We start from the raw sequence: 16,466 nt of genomic DNA, 5'->3' as shown, positions 1-16,466 counted from the left end.
CCTCAAAAAGTTAAAAATAGAACTACCCTAGAACCTAACAAATTCACTGCTAGGTATCTATCAAAATGATACAAAAATACTGATTCAAAGGAGCACCTACACCCCAGTGTTTATAGCAGTAATGTCCACAATAGCCAAACTATGGAAAGAGCCCAGATGTCCATTGATACATGAATGAATAAAGAAGGTGTAGTACATGTACACAATGGAATATTACTCAGCCATCCCAGAGAATGAAATCTTGCCATCTGCAATGATGTGGACAGAACTAGAGGGTATCTGGCCAAGAGAAATAAGTCGGTCAGAGGACAAATACCAAATGATTTCACTCACATGTGGAATTTAAGAAACAAAACAGATGAACAAAAGGAAGGGAAGGAAAAATAAAATAAGATAAAAACAGAGAGGGCGGCAAACTATAAGAGACTCTTAACTATAGGGAACAAACTGAGGGTTGCTGGAGGGGAAGTAGGTAGGGGATGGGGTAACTGGGTGAAGGGCATTAAGGAGGATACATGATATGATGAGCCCTGGGTGTTATATCATATATATCACTAAATTCTGCCCCTGGAACTAAAAATACATGTTATATGTATTGTATATATGTTATATATATATATATATATATATATATATATATATATATATGAAATAACTGAATTTAAATCTAAAAATTTAAAAGTAAGTAAATAAATAAATACTCCCATCTATATACCCCTCGTGCTCCTAGGTCTAAATGTACTCTCCTATTAGACCATGAGCTTCTGAAGGCTAAGGCAGACATCATATTCTATCATTATGTCAATACCTAGAACCATACTGGGCACTTAGTAGACCCTTAACAAATATTTGAACTTGAAATTCTCTGTTATATTTTCATTATCCAGGTTTCTTACTACCCACTTGAGGCAAATAATTACAACCCCCCCCCCAAAAAAAAACACACAAAAAAACCCAAACCTCAATACTCAAAGAACTTTAAAACTCATTCCTTTCTCTTCTGTTTGGATGGAATCTTCATCCAGATACAAAGCTGTTTCTATATTTTTGCATTAGGTAATATCCATAAGAGGTAGCAACATTATAATTTTCTTCATTCAGTGCCAAGGAGGGCTGACATCATCATTAGTGCAAAAGTTGCAGTTGACAAAGGAGTAAAATGGCCACTGAGGATTTTGGCTAAAAGAAAGTGGTTCTTCAAGCAAGCCAGCACTGTGCTAAATAATGCTCAAAAAAATTCCACTAAAATCAAATACGTGTAAGAGGTTAAGTGATTTACCTACCTGAAATCCAGAACTCAGCTCTCCCATGATACCAAACATGGGATGAAGGTTGTTACTGCCAGGACAAACTGCTCCAGGCATCCCAGTGTGGCCAGGGGTCCCTCATAGATTTGGAAGTGGGAACACTTTCAAGTTGACTACATTACCAGGGCATAGGATTTTTGCTGTCCCACACCTTGAAAACCATTTCCATCACTGTTGGCTACCACACATATACTCTACCACTCTGATGATTCCTTAAAGTCGGAAAGTACTGAGCAGCAGTAGAAAGCTCTGGGACCCTGGAGGCAAACAGTAGGCAGCATCAATTCAACTCCAATCAAGGCCATGGTGGCCTCAACATTTTGGAGATGGAGCTGGAAAGAAACAAAGGCAAAAAAAAAAGGTAGTTTATCTTTGTTCTATAATCTTTTGATCCTTTGATAAGTAATAAGCATCTGTTCTTGCATGGTGAAGGAACATGAGTCAGTTTGGTCAGAGATAACTGTGACCTAAGATAGTGTTTTACCCACAGAGTTGCTAAGAGAGTTGTTTTCACACCTTAGACATCACAAGGATTCAACTGAATCTTACTGAGAATAACTGATTACATTGTCTTACCTCAGGAGTAATTACATCTGTTTGAGTTTCTGTCACTTTATTTTCAGAAATCTCTGCTGAACAATCACACACCTATTTGTTTTGTTTTGTTTTTTATGATTCTAATATTGACATTTTGTGTAAATCTGATTGTGAAAAATCCATTTGAGAGGGGTGGCTTTGGTATGGTACTGAGCAGAACCTGGAGAATGAAGTTAGTTAACAAAATAAGAAGTTATGTTTCCTAATCTAAAATTGTAAATTCAAAGAAACAAGCTAAATCTCTCATATTTTTTTCCTTATGAAATACCTATTTTGAAAAATTCCACAGAAGGACAACAGTTAGATAGTACGCTGGGTGTCTTTCTTTCACCCCTCCAGGCAGGCCCTCCCCTCTCCACTCTGAGACCTGCCCTGGGAGGCACAACCCACAGATCATGTCCATGGACTCTTGGACCTCTTCACTTCCTACTAGGTTCTGTCAGTGAGGGACTCAAAGGAGATGGGCCTTCTGAGAGTTGTCTATGGCTAATCAGAATCTCTGCCTCAGGACAGCTTTGGGTTGACTGAATGCTTGACCTAAGGTCACTTCCCTCTTCCCTTCACTGGAACCCAGGATGAGGGTGGTTGTACTGCTTCTGTCCCTCGGTTATTGTGCAACCCCTGGGGATTCCCTCTCCAGCTGCCACCCCACTCTCATCTTCAGAAATAGTTCCCTTATAAGTTGATTTTCAACAGATTATCTTCACTTGGGTATGCCATCTCTTTCCTGCTAGGATCCTGACTAGATAATGTTATAGTGCTCAGTATGGATGGGTAGAAATTCCAGTCTTAAGTCTGCTTTCCAGAGAGCTAAGTAATATGCGCAGATACTATTAAAAATATTTAACATACTGCTCCAGTAGAGTCCTGCAGACCCCGCTGAACCAGGCATTATCCCTTAAGTTGTTGGATTATATATAGAAAGGCATACAGAGTCCCCAAGGAGGGGGGCTGAGGCAACCAGTGTTTTAACAGCTGGTGCATTCCAGCTAAATGTTAGCCCAGGTAATATGCCCACCTATCTATTTTCACCTTTAGGTTAGCAAATTTCAACACGAAGTTCATTTTTATGTTTATTTAACAGACTCTGAAGGGAGAAATGCAGACAAAAAATGAACAGAGAACAGATGTTGCCTTGTACGTATAATGAATGGGCAACAAATTTTGCATTCCTTCACCCCCACCCCAAGTGAACCAAGAAAAGAACCAGTTTTAAGCCTCTGGCAGAATGGGTAGCATATCGACAAGTTCAACATATGAACCATATTTCAAAGGCTGCCCAGTGCTACTAGGGATTTTTAGAACTGTGACATTTGCATCAAAGATTGTGTCTGTGCTAAGCATTTTGCATCTCTTATGACAGTCCTTTTAATCCTGGACTGTGGTTTCTCAATTTGTTTGAGCCTATAAAATGAAGCAGTGTTTGATCCTTAGCCACACACAAGAAGTTTCTTGATTCTTTTTAGAGCTGATTCTGTGTAATATAATTGGTTATTCCTCCTCTGAAACATAATTATATTACATATTTTTATATTTCCTTCTGCTGCTTCTATGGTGACACCATTTACATATCTCCAGTGATTAGTCATGAAAATGGGCCATATGCTTGTAACACATACTATCTAGGTTTTCAATCCTGTTAGTTTAAGCTGTGGACAATTACATAAATTCCTTTCTTACTCACTGTGCTGCAAATGCTGAATAACTAAACTATCTTACTAATGGAGCATCAGGTTCAAGAAAATGAGACACCTAATGATTTTGCCAGAATTTAAAAGGCAATCTTTAGCTACAGATCAATGGCTGGATCTGAAAGACTACCCATCTCAGGAGATAGCATTTCAAATACGTTATTTTTCCTTTGCCCCGATAACAACTGGCAATAACAGCAGAGAACATAACAGAATTAGGGAGAAATCCATTTCATGGAATGTGTGCATTCCACACATTCCAAGGGATAGAGGACAGATTAAGCTACAGAAGAAAATATTCTGGTGATCATAAAATGTATATAGTGCTGTAGGCCAGCCCTGTATTTAATATGCATAGTGGTATATCATATGCATTATGATATCTATTACGTAATGCATAAATTAGTCTTCTGTTTAGTCTTTAATACACAAGGCTAAGTGATCAAGGAAATATCCTATCTTGATACAAAGAAATGTTCTTTGAAGTTTATTGGTTAAGTTTCTGTCGTTATGTGACATATGAGGTTTATGAAACACTTCTCCTTATTAAAGAAAAATATTATGCCACAAGCCTTCAATTAAACAACCATCTCAGGAAAAAGGAAGATAAAGAGAAATACAGTTAATTAATCATGCCAACCATTCTCTGAAGATATTAGCCAGGACTTCAGGAATTAATTAGAGTAATATTAATACAAAAAAATTATTAAACTACATCCACGGCTTTTACATCTGATAAAACATTCCTAGTAAAGATAGGTTATTTTGTCCAGTTAAGTGAGCAAGCAGTGTTTCTACACTTGATCTCAGCCAAAAGGCTGAAAAGTGATTCTTCCAGGGTTTTTAGTACTGTAGACTGTGCAGAATTCCCAGAGAACTGAGGCAGCTCTGGGGTCATTGTTTGTCTGGCCTGCCAATGTATCCCACAACTCACTCCACAAAAGATCCCAAGGTGTGGAAACAATAAGTAATCTTCTTGGTTTCTAGTATAAAGTTAGTTGTTCTGGGAATAAAATGCACCATTATCCAATCTCCAAGTGGGAAAACTCAATAAAATGCAGTAAAAGTATAATGTACAAGAGGAGGCCATAAAGCTTCATGTCTAATGCTGCTGACCACCCACGGAGACAACTGCAGAATCCCCCACAATCCAGTACCTCAGTCAAGTGAATTTACTTTACTACTAAGGAGCAGATGCTATACACTTTCCTCTAAATGTGCTGCCATAGCAAATCTGTGACCAGAAAACTCCAACAACATCACTTCAGTGACAGCTTTGGCTCCCCCATATGATACCCCTTCTGTTTCAGGCCACCTTTCTAGAATGGCCTTAGCCAGAAATCAGACAGCAACTGTTTTGATCATGTAAAAGTATCAAACCAATTCACTTTCCACTAAAAAGAAAAATACTATTGATATGACAGTCTCAAAAGTCTAGATACTGACTTTTGAGATGGTCTGAGCCATCTGGAATCTCAGTGGGGACTTAACCATTCATAACAACAGAAGATCATGGAGGCACAGAAGACAAAGGGCCCAGGTCTTCTAGTGGGATGGCCAGCCCCACAATGAGATCACTTACATGGCATTTGTGGCAGATAATTCTACTGTCAGAGAGGCCTTTTTGCAAAGAAGTCCACAACTGCTTATTTTGAATTGACAGTTGTTCAAATGAATCAAAAACTTCATCTCTATAACACTTCCTTTGATTCGGACTTTTTGTTTTTCCGAGGAAGTAGAGGAAGTCCAATCCCCGTCTGCCTTACAGCTCTGCATGAAGTGGATGACTACCATGATGTCTTCTTTAAGCCTTCAATCCTCAACCCAGACAGGCAAATGCTTTTGGCTGCTTCCATTGGATTAAATATAAGGGATTAAAAAACGAGCCAGTTGCAGTACCACACAGACATATAATTAAACTTCCTTCATTAGGATGATTGTTACACTCATACTGTAAAGTAACTTAGAAACTGCCTTTGAAGGTATTTTTTTTCCTTTTCCCCACAGAGATGTAAGCTTTTTCTCAAACCAGTCTTACATGAAACACAATACTTGAATCAGACTGAGCAGAGTGGCTCTGCCTGAAGTGAAATGGGGGACCAGAGCCCCATCCACGTGGCCTCCCTCTCTGCCCTTTGGAGGCTCTAGAAACAGCCCCAGGGAGCCTCTGGGCCCTGAGCAACACAGCATAAACACCAGTGCTCTAGAACTGCAGAGAAGCTTTCTTCAAAAGGAGACTGTGTACAGAAAGGGGAAGGCTCTGCATGCTGAGCTAAGGAATTTGGACTTTTCCTAAAAGAAAAAGCCATTAGAAGCTGTTAGGCTTTTAGCTTTTAGGGGAGTGATATGAGAAGATTAATGCTTTAGAAAGTTATGTGGTGGTGATATGGAGTTTCTACCATGGAATGGAAGAAGAGCTAGAAATTAATAATGAAGTTGTTGTACTAAATGACAAGATGATGAGAGCTCTTTGGAAGGGTATTTTGAAGATAGAACTAATAGAACTGCCTGCTGGTGGACTAAAGGACAATTCTGAGGTCATGCTAGAATTCCTTATTTATTCATTCAACTGACAAACATTTACTGAGAACCTACTGTGTTCCAGGCACACTTCAAGATGAGAGATGAACAAAAATAATTTTGCCTTCAAGATGATGACAGGCTGTCCAGGTGAGACAGAAATGTAATTAAGCAATTAAGGAAAATATGAGTGGAAGGTATTACTGCAGAACTGTGTACATGACAACACGAGAGCACAAAGGGGAGAGAGGCAGATATGCAGATCAGCTCCCTCTGCTCTCATCCACCCTCCTTCTAGCCTTCCTCTCTGCAGTGAGGGATGGGAAAACTAAAGACTACATTTCCCCGTTTCCTTGAAGCTCAATATCCCCAAATGTATTTACCCTCTAGAAAAACTTAGAATGTGGGTGTAAGTACCCCCAGAGGGAGGCCACCTGTTAACCACTGACACTCTTTATACTGATAGGCAGTTGTAGTGGTTTTTGATTTTCCAGTGGCAGTGATACTAGTGTCTAGTTCCCAGCTTCCTGGATACCATGCTGACCTGGATCATGGCAGAGGCAGCTAAGAATTTTGATGGTCCCTTCCTTATTTTCTGGTGTTTTGATCACAACAGATGTACTAATCCCTTGGTGGGCCAGTTGTGCAATGTTAGCCTGGGAGTCCCTTCTGGAAACTCAGCCTAGAGTTTGTTCCTCTAGGGCGCCTGGGTGGCTCAGTGGGTTAAGCCGCTGCCTTCGGCTCGGGTCATGATCTCAGGGTCCTGGGATCGAGGCCCGCATCGGGCTCTCTGCTCAGCAGGGAGCCTGCTTCCCTCTCTCTCTCTGCCTGCCTCTCCATCTACTTGTGATTTCTCTCTGTCAAATAAATAAATAAAATCTAAAAAAAATAAAAATAAAAAAATAAAAATAAAAATATTTAGAGTTTGTTCCTCTAGTAATTTTAAGAGCACCTGTTCCTCTCTACTCCACTTTTTCTTCTTTTTTTCTTAAGTTAGCTGAAAAGATCATTAACTACATGGAATTCCTAATTATGTCAGATATTTAACATAGGCTGGAGGTGGTCAGAGAAGTCTTCCAGGAGAATATAAAGCCTGGATGAATCTTAAAGGTTGAGTATAATCTGGTCTAATAGAGAATGAGGAAAGGCATTCCAGACAAATCCAGGAAGGTAGGGAGAAAAAGATATGCTCAGGAATTGCACAACATTAACAAAGGGGAATGCTACGAGGTGAAGACAGAGGGGCAGGGAGAGGTGCATTCATGAAAGCCTTGTGGCAGACTAAGCAATTCAAGTTTTATCCATAGGAGTTAATGGAAATTGTAAACAACAAAATAATATAAGCAGGTTGTATGCTATAAAGACATACCTGTAGAATTGTGAAGTATAGGCTGGCACAGTAGACAGTAAGGTGAGGAGGCTGCAACTGGAGGGAACTGTAAAAATGAAACAAGATGGGATTGGGAGGGAGACAAACCATAAGTGACTCTTAATCTCACAAAACAAACTGAGGGTTGCTGGGGGGAGGGGGTTTGGGAGAAGGGGGTGGGATTATGGACATTGGGGAGGGTATGTGCTTTGGTGAGTGCTGTGAAGTGTGTAAACCTGGTGATTCACAGACCTGTACCCCTGGGGATAAAAATATATTATATGTTTATAAAAAATAAAAAATTTTAAAAATTTTAAAAAATTTTAAAATGATTCCTATATCATTTACAATACTTACAATAAAAATATTTCTCCAAAAAATATTGAAATATTGAATATTGAGAGATTAGCTGAGAGACAGTAGGAGTGGAGTGGTGAGGACAGACTTTAGAGGCAGGAAGTACAATCTCCAAGATTTCATGACCATCTAAATATCAGGGTAATGTGAGCAGAAATGTGTTGTTGAGGGTGATACTCCATATTCCGGCTCTGGCAATAAGCAGTTGGTGGTGCCATTTAAAAAGATATATAATAATGGGGAGAGTCTGGGTGCCTCAGTCAGTTAAGTTTCTGATTCTTGATTTCGGCTCAGGTCATGATCTCAGGGTTGTGAAATTGAGCCCCAAGTCAGGCTCAGAGGTGGGTGTGGAGCCTGCTTAAGATTCTCTCTCTTGGGCACCTGGGTGGCTCAGTGGTTAAGCCGCTGCCTTAGGCTCAGGTCATGATCTCAGGGTCCTGGGATCGAGTCCTGCTTCGGGCCCTCTGCTCAGCAGGGAGCCTGCTTCCTCCTCTCTCTCTCTCTGCCTGTCTCTCTGCCTATTTGTGATCTCTCTCTGTCAAATAAATAAATCTTAAAAAAAAAAAAAAAAAAAAAGATTCTCTCTCTCCCTCTCCCTAAGCCTCTCCTCACTAACCCTGCCCATGCATGTGTGCTCTCTCTCCCTCCAAATAAATAAATAAATAAATAAATAAATAAATAAAAATGGAAACATATGGAATAAGGAAAGGAAAATGTGTTTGATGGGGAAGATGAAGAGTTCAAGTTTGGGCATGATAAATTTAATGACCCTGAGTACAACTAAGTAAAATTATAAATAGGCCTTGGAATAGATGAGTTTATAAGTCAGAATTCAGTTTAAGAGACCTGTCACATAAGCAGACACTGAAGATGTGGGTACAGTACAGGAGAGTGTGTAGCCTGAAAAGGAGGCAAGGCTGCTGACAGAGTCCTGGAGACAACCACCATTTATAAGAGAGGCATGGGGAAAGACGGTAAAAGATAGTGCTGGAGAGATCAGAGAATGGAAAGAAAATGGTGTCGTGAAAGGCCATGGGGGAGATCTGAAGGAAGAAGGTCCCAGGGGGACCTCACACAGTATAATGTGTGAGTACACACACGTATGTGCACACACGCATTGGTATTTGCAAGGCCTAAGCAAAAGCACTTTAATGGGAGAGTTGAACAATGCATTTGGCACAGGGGTAAAAATAAGCCCCAGAGCGAGGGACAACAAACATATCAAAGGACATTTTTTTTTCAAGAAACTTTTATGTGCAAGGAAAAGAGATATGGTAGGTGCTAGGAGAAGGCACAAATGTGAAAGTTTTATGTGCTTTTTTAGATTGGGATGCCTTACAATAACATACAATTATTCACAGCCTGCTGTTTGCCAGGACTGTTCTAAGTGTTTTACATGTAGTAATTCATACAACCAGCCTATGAGATAGGCACTGGTATCCTCCCTATTTTACAGAAGAGGAAACCGAGCAAGAGTGGGTTTAAGTAACTTATCCAGGGCCACAGAGACTGGAAACAGCAGCACTAGAGTCCATACTTGAGGATTCTAGGGACAGGACTACCTGCAGAGCCCACTACGTTTGATTGCCCCCACATGGAGAGGATGAACAGAAGCAGCAGAGAGAAGAAGGTTAAATATGCAGAGAGTGTGGCATTCCCAAGGAGCCCAGACAAGATAGAGAGCCCTTGGGTGGGAGATAAGGGTGAGGATGAGCATCCAAGAGGGGTCACAGCTGCAGGGTCTACAAGCAGCTGTTTATGGGAGACCTCCATCTTTTTCCATCTAGCGGGAGATAAGAACGTGTATTTGGTGCGGGGGAGGACATGGTAAGGAGGAGCCTCAGTATGAGAAGGGAGGAGTTGAGGTAGCTGCTTGTCAGAGAAGATATGGTAGTGCTGAGGCACACCTGAAGGACTGGCTGTCCACCCTGGGTCCCTTGTTCTGGCCTCCTTTTGTTGGTGTGTGACTTCACGGAACAGCAGAAACTGGGAGTTCCTGATGCAGAAGGGAAAGGGAAAGGAAAAGAATGACATTACAAAGAAAAAAATATCCATTTATTTAACAAATATTAAATAGTCATTCCTATGTGCCAGGTACTATTCTAAACATTTCTAAATGTTAACTCATGTAGGAATTATCATTAATAGTAATCATTTCCATTTGCTGCTCTATTTATGAGCTAAATATTTTCTTAAATCTCACGCAATCCTCACAACCTCCCTTTTCTCATTTTATAGTCAAGATTCATTCACCCAAGTGGTGGTTAGCAAGTGGTGTAGCCAGGCTTTGAACCTATGTCTGTGCCTCCAGGGCCTCTCCTTCCCACCACTATACTACATCTTCTCGGGATAGAATGAGAAAATGAATCAGCTATTTAGACTGGATACAGAACATAAAGCCAAAGCATAATTGTTTGGCTGAAAATGGAGGCACGTAGGGTGGATGTCTCAAATAGACAAATAGAAAGAGTATAAATTAAAAGTGTAGAAATTTTGGGTCAAAGATTGGTATTCCAGAGTTTGTGATTTCAAAGGTAGAGTGAGAGCCAGAGGTCTAAATTGAAGGTGGTAGGCTAAAGTCCTGGATGAATGCAGGGTCTGGAAATGAGACCAAGGAGGCATCAATATGAATCGGGTACCAGGAGGCTCAGGAGAGGAAAGGTTTTTACAAGAGGATGAAGAACCAGTGGGTGGAAGGGACTGTGGAGTGCTAGGGACGTACCTGCCAAGCTGTCTTCCAACACCTATTTGATATCCCCACCTGTCCCTTCCACATGTAACAAAGGTAAGTGATGAATTCAACACAACTCAGATGAGCTCAGCTTTGCAGAAGGTGCCACATGGACACAAAATTTTCCTGTACTGGCCTTAGGAAGACTGAGAATTTGATAAAACCCGATCAAGGGTATGTATGTGTTTAATAAATGTTTATTGCACTCCTATTCCATGCCAATAAATTCTACAAAAATGTTTAAAAATTCTGCATTTGACAGGAAATAAACAAGTGAAACAAGGTAGATGGTTTTAAGTACTATGGAGAAAGGTACAAGCTGACTAAAGGGGATGGGAATAAAGGAGTTAGGAGAGGATGCATATTGCCTTTGGTATATGGCAGTTGGGGAAGGCCTCACTATAAGGTGACATTTATATAGCCTTGCAGATATCTAAGAGAAGAAATGCACATGCAAAGGGTCTAAGGTGGGAACATACTTGGTGTGTTCAGTGAACACTGAGGAGGCTAGTGTGGCTGCTGCAGAATGAGTGAAGAGAGAAATAGTAGGAGCAGAGGTCAGGGTAAGAGCAGAGAATATGGGTCCTTAGAAAACACTGAGTTTCTTTTTAGCAGAGGATTAACAAGATCTGACTCATATTTTCAAAGGCTCATTCTCTGTATGTCAAGCAGTTTGTGTATGGTAGGGATTAGGGAGGAAAAATACCATTTAAGAGGTGATTGAAATTAGCCAGGTGAGAGACAACAGAGGGTTGGACCAGCGAGCTAGTTAGAAAGGTAGTGAGAAGTACTTGGACTCCACACATATTCTGGAAGTAGAGATGACAGAATCTGTTGTTGGACTGTGTGACTGGCAGCCTTTATCATGGCTCCCAATGATTCCTACCTTGCTGTGAGTGTGGGCTGGACCTAGTGACTCACCTCTAGTGAAAAGAATGTGGCTAAGTGATGGTATGTCAGTTGTAAGATTAGGTTACAAAATGTGACTCCTATCTAGCTTCTCCCCTTCTCTCTCTCTCTCTCTCTGGCTAATTCTGGAAAAGCCAGATGGCACACTGTGATCTTCATTTCGAGAGGTCCATGTGGCATGTTACTTGTCTCCAGCTAACAGCTAACAAGTACCTGAGACCTGCCAATAGCCACATGAGTGAGCTTGAGAGTGATCCTCCTAGTCAAACCTTGAGATGACTGTAGCCTTGTAAGAGACTGAGGCTAGGGACGGCTAAACCATGCGCAGATCCCCAACCTATAGAAACTGAAGTATGACAATTTATTGCACAGCAATAGAGAACTAATAGAAGTTGGACATGGGATATAAGAGAAGGAGTACAGATGATGACTCTAAGGGTTTTGGCCTATACAGCTGGCATCTGGAGTTGCCATTTACTGAAGGAGGAGCAGGTTGAAAGGGAAGGGGAGGAAGCAGGCATTCTGGATGGGTTATATTTAAGATACCTATTCAGTGGAGATTATGAATATGCAGTTATATATTCAAGGCTGGAATTTAGAGAAGAGATCTGGGCTGTTCCAGCCTTTAGCCCATTTTTTCTATTGCTTTGTCTTTTTCTTATTAATTATAGGAGTTATTTATATAATAGAGATACAGGCCCTTTGTTGGATATATGCATTATAAATATCTTCCATTTTATGGCTTACCTTTTCACTTTCTGAATAGAGTCCTGATTTACAGTCTAAATTTTTTTTAAAAGATTTTATTTATTTATTTGACAGAGAGATCAAGAGATCACAAGTAGGCAGAGAAGCAGGCAGAGAGAGAGAGAGCGGGAAGCAGGCTTCCTGCAGATCAGAGAGCCCGATGCAGGGCTTGATCCCAGGACTCTGGGACCATGACCTGAGCCGAAGGCAGAGGCTTTAACCACTGAGCTACCCAGGCGCTCCACAGTCTAAATTTTTAATAGAGCTTGATTTATCCATGTTTCTTTTATGCTTAGCACATTTTATGTTCTGTTTAAGAAATCTTTTCCTACTCCCTGGTTATGAAGATATTTAGAAGTAGAAATCTGAGGACCTTTAGTGTGCAGGATAAGATCACCTATGAGTGACTGTAGTAAGAGAAAAAAGCTTGGGTGCCGCAGGGCATGTCAATGCTTAGAAAGCAAAGGGGTGAGAGGAATTGGCAGATGAGAGTGAGAAAGAAGGGGTGTTTGGGTGGCTCAGTGGGTTAAAGTCTCTGCCTTCCATTCAGGTCATGATCCCAGGGTCTTGGGATCGAGCCCCACACTGGGGCTCAGCGGGGAGCCTGCTTCCTCCTCTCTCTCTTTCGGCCTACTTGTGATCTCTGTCAAATAAATAAATAAAATCATTGAAAAAAAAAAAGTGAGAAAGAATAAATGGTCAGTGATGTAGGGGAAGACATAGCTGAGACAGAGTGGAGTCCCAGAAGTTTCCAGGTGAGGTCATTAACGCTGCCATATACTCCTGGTAAGCAGAAAGGGCAGAGACTCAGGGAAGAGCTGGAATTGGGAGAGTGGAGGCCACCAGATAAGCACGATTTTAATGAGTGTATGTGTGTATGTTGGGGAAGGACAACTATAAAGTCTGACTGAAGCAGAATGCAAAAAGAAGTGAAGACAAATAGAGACCAGTCTTCTGAAGAACTTTGCTGCAGAAGAGAAAAGTAGGATGGTAGCTGAAAGGAAATGTACAATCACAGAAGGGATTTTTTTTTTCCATGAAAGATATTATGGCATATGTAACATTGAAATATGTGACCAGCTGGTGAGAAAAAAACGAACTGAGGAAATAAATTGAGGACACAGGTGGTTTTAGTGCTGGAACCATGTTCCTGAGTTGGTGAGAAAAAACGGGGTCTGGGGCACCAATGGACAGGACACTCATGGATGCAGCAGGCTGGTCGGTGTGGTTGTGGAAGTAGCTGGAAGGCCTTCTCTGACTGCTTTGGTTTTCTCCGTGAAGTAAGAATCAAGGTTATCAGTCAAAAGAGGAACAGGGAGAAGTCTGTGACTGTAAAGGAATATAACAGAATTGTTGAGTCCAGACTGTGAGCCAGGCCACCTGGGTTCACATTCCAGCTCTCCCATCTAACAACAACTATGTACCTTGGGCAAGTTCCTTAACCCCTCTGTTTCCTCAGTCTCCATGTCTATGAAATGCAGATAACGGTATCTACCTCAAAGAGTTGTTATGACAATTAAATGAATTAACACATGTAAAGCAAACTTTTACTTATATTATAGACAATATTGAGTTTCTGGACCTATTAAGGAATTAACATGGACTATATGAAGTCAGCAAAGTGATACCACAGGCATTTCCCTGAGGTCTGTCTGCCTGTGGGTCAGAAGAAAGAGAGGTTTCAGACAACCTATGCTCCATTTCTCAGCTCTAGCAGTCTGTTCCAATCTTCTAGGGAGATTAACAAAATTATCTATGCTTGGGCCCACCTCTGTAAATTCCAATTTGCTGATCTGGGATGGAGCCTATGCTGGTATTTATGAAAAGCTCCGTCTGTTGCTGGCGAGGATGCGGAGAAAGGGGAACCCTCCTACACTGTTGGTGGGAATGCAAGCTGGTGCAACCACACTGGAAAACAGCATGGAGGTTCCTCAAAATGTTGAAAATAGAACTACCCTATGACCCAGCAATTGCACTACTGGGTATTTACCCTAAAGATACAAACGTAGTGATCTGAAGGGGGACGTGCACCCAAATGTTTATAGCAGCAATGTCTACAATAGCCAAACTATGGAAAGAACCTAGATGTCCATCAACAGATGAATGGATAAAAAAGATGTGGTATATGTACACAATTGAATACTATGCAGCCACCAAAAAAATGAAATCTTGCCATTTGCGACAACGTGGATGGAACTAGAGGGTATCCTGCTTAGTGAAATAAGTCAATCGGAGAAAGACAACTATCATATGATCTCCCTGATATGAGGAAGTAGTGATGCAACATGGGGATTAAGGGGGTAGGAGAAGAATAAATGAAACAAGATGGGATTGGGAGGGAGACAAACCATAAGTGACTCTTAATCTCACAAAACAAACTGAGGGTTGTTGAGGGGAGGGGGGTTGAGAGAAGGGGGGTGGGGTTATGGACATTGGGAGGGTATGTGCTATGGTGAGTGCTGTGAAGTGTGTAAACCTGGCGATTCACAGACCTGTACCCCTGGGGATAAAAATATATTATATGTTTATAAAAAATAAAATTTAAAAAAAGCTCCGTCTGTGAATGTAAGGTGTAGCTAGGGTTGGGAAGTGCTGGTCTCTTAGCTATATACTTGCTGTGGAGATGGGTGATGGGCAAGTGGAGTTATGTCTAATAAACATCCTATTCATCTAATAAATGACCCTCCCACCCATCTATAAAGCAACATGCTAGATTTATTCTGGTTCTCTAAATGGTTTCTCCATTAGAGGATGGTGCAGTGATCACACAATCAGAGTGTATACTCCAAGTGGTGGTCACCTCACCAAAAATGACTAAAGTGACTTTGTTGTCATATGCAGTGGTGTGACTCTCTCAGGGCATAGACAACACTGCTTTTAGGCTTTGAAACACAAGGCGCTGGCTACAGACCAAGGGAAGTCACTAAGGAGATGCCATCTTCTCAGGCTCATCTGTGGGCACAGCTTCTCAGATCTTTCCCTGAAGATACTTCCAGCTGAAAATAGTGAGCAGCCAGATTTGCATACCACATTTCAGAAGTGTGGTGAGAGGGAGAGTAGAGAAGTGGTTGAGCTTCTGAAAGTGGTTCAGCTCTCATACCTGTGATTTTGGTAGAAACACTGGACATAATTTCTCACAGTCAACAGACATGGCTCCTAGTATATAACCCATTGCCTGTATCAAAACCCCCTGCTAAATTATAATATCTCTGAAATGCTGATAACAATTATATCTACCTCATAAGGTTTCATAAGGTTACTGGAGGTAGGGTCTGAAATCTATATTCTAATATTCTATATTCTATAAAATCTATATTCTATATAATCTATAATCTGTTGTTTCTGGGAAAATACTATGCATGACAAAGCAAAGGAATCTAGAGAGTTACTTTCCATGAAGAAAACACCTGAACAAGTCAAATAGTAAGTTAGACCTTACCATCTACCGGCTCCTTTTCCACCTCCCAGAGACAATACCTTAAACCCTTAATATTCTTATTCTTATTATTTTGGAGGTTATCCCCACTGGGTAACTTATTAGATAAAATTAAGAAGTATTTATATTTCTTACCTATCAAATAAAGTAATTTTTATTGACTCCCTGATATAAAAGAGAAGGATTTTGTTCATACTACCATATTCCTTTCTCCTCAATGCTATAATTGCTTTTTTTAAATTTTTCTATTAATGGCCGCTGTAACAATAATATTTAACCTCTATTTCTTTTTACATAAAAATTGACATCCATCCTGTCTTGACTCCCCACCCCTCCTACTCCTTTCCTTATATCAGATATATTTTGACTTCTACCCTAATAGATTCTTCAACAGATAAACCTTCCATACATGTATCTGCTTCCCTCTGCCCCTGCTGCCATTTTTGGTCTCACCCCTCATATCTGCCTTCCATAGATCTGTTGCCTCTCAACCCAAAGCTTTCTCCACTGGGCAGATGGCTCCCTCATCCACTGCCACTGATACTAGGCTGTCACCCTTCCCTGCCTTCTCATCAGGCAATTGACTTTCAACCACATTCCACCTTCCAGAAATATGTTGAAGTCTCTTATTCTTCTGTGAACCTCAGTTCCATTCTCTCCCATGGTCTGTGTTTATTCCTTCTGGTACTTCTATACTTTCCTTTTGGTTGATCTGGGGAGTAGTAGAAGGCGAATGTGTGCACTTAGTCCACCTCCATGAAACAGATGTCCTAGAACTCACTTTATAGAACAATGGACTGTA

The 16,466-nt window shown here is 40.9% G+C and overlaps 1 long non-coding RNA gene across 1 annotated transcript; it reads right to left on the bottom strand.

Moving 5' to 3' along the window:
• Positions 1 to 708: 708 nt before the first annotated feature.
• On the bottom strand, positions 709 to 9,841 carry LOC131835342 (uncharacterized). The gene is made up of 3 exons (XR_009355139.1): positions 9,749 to 9,841; positions 7,485 to 7,551; positions 709 to 1,639 (listed from the first exon to the last, which is right to left on the bottom strand). It is a non-coding gene; the product is annotated as an uncharacterized LOC131835342 (long non-coding RNA).
• Positions 9,842 to 16,466: the final 6,625 nt, after the last annotated feature.

This window comes from Mustela lutreola, chromosome 7, assembly GCF_030435805.1.
Source record: "Mustela lutreola isolate mMusLut2 chromosome 7, mMusLut2.pri, whole genome shotgun sequence".
Classification (NCBI taxonomy): domain Eukaryota; kingdom Metazoa; phylum Chordata; class Mammalia; order Carnivora; family Mustelidae; genus Mustela; species Mustela lutreola.
The sequence above is the reverse complement of the archived record's forward strand: the minus strand, read 5'-3'. Positions and strand labels throughout refer to the sequence as shown.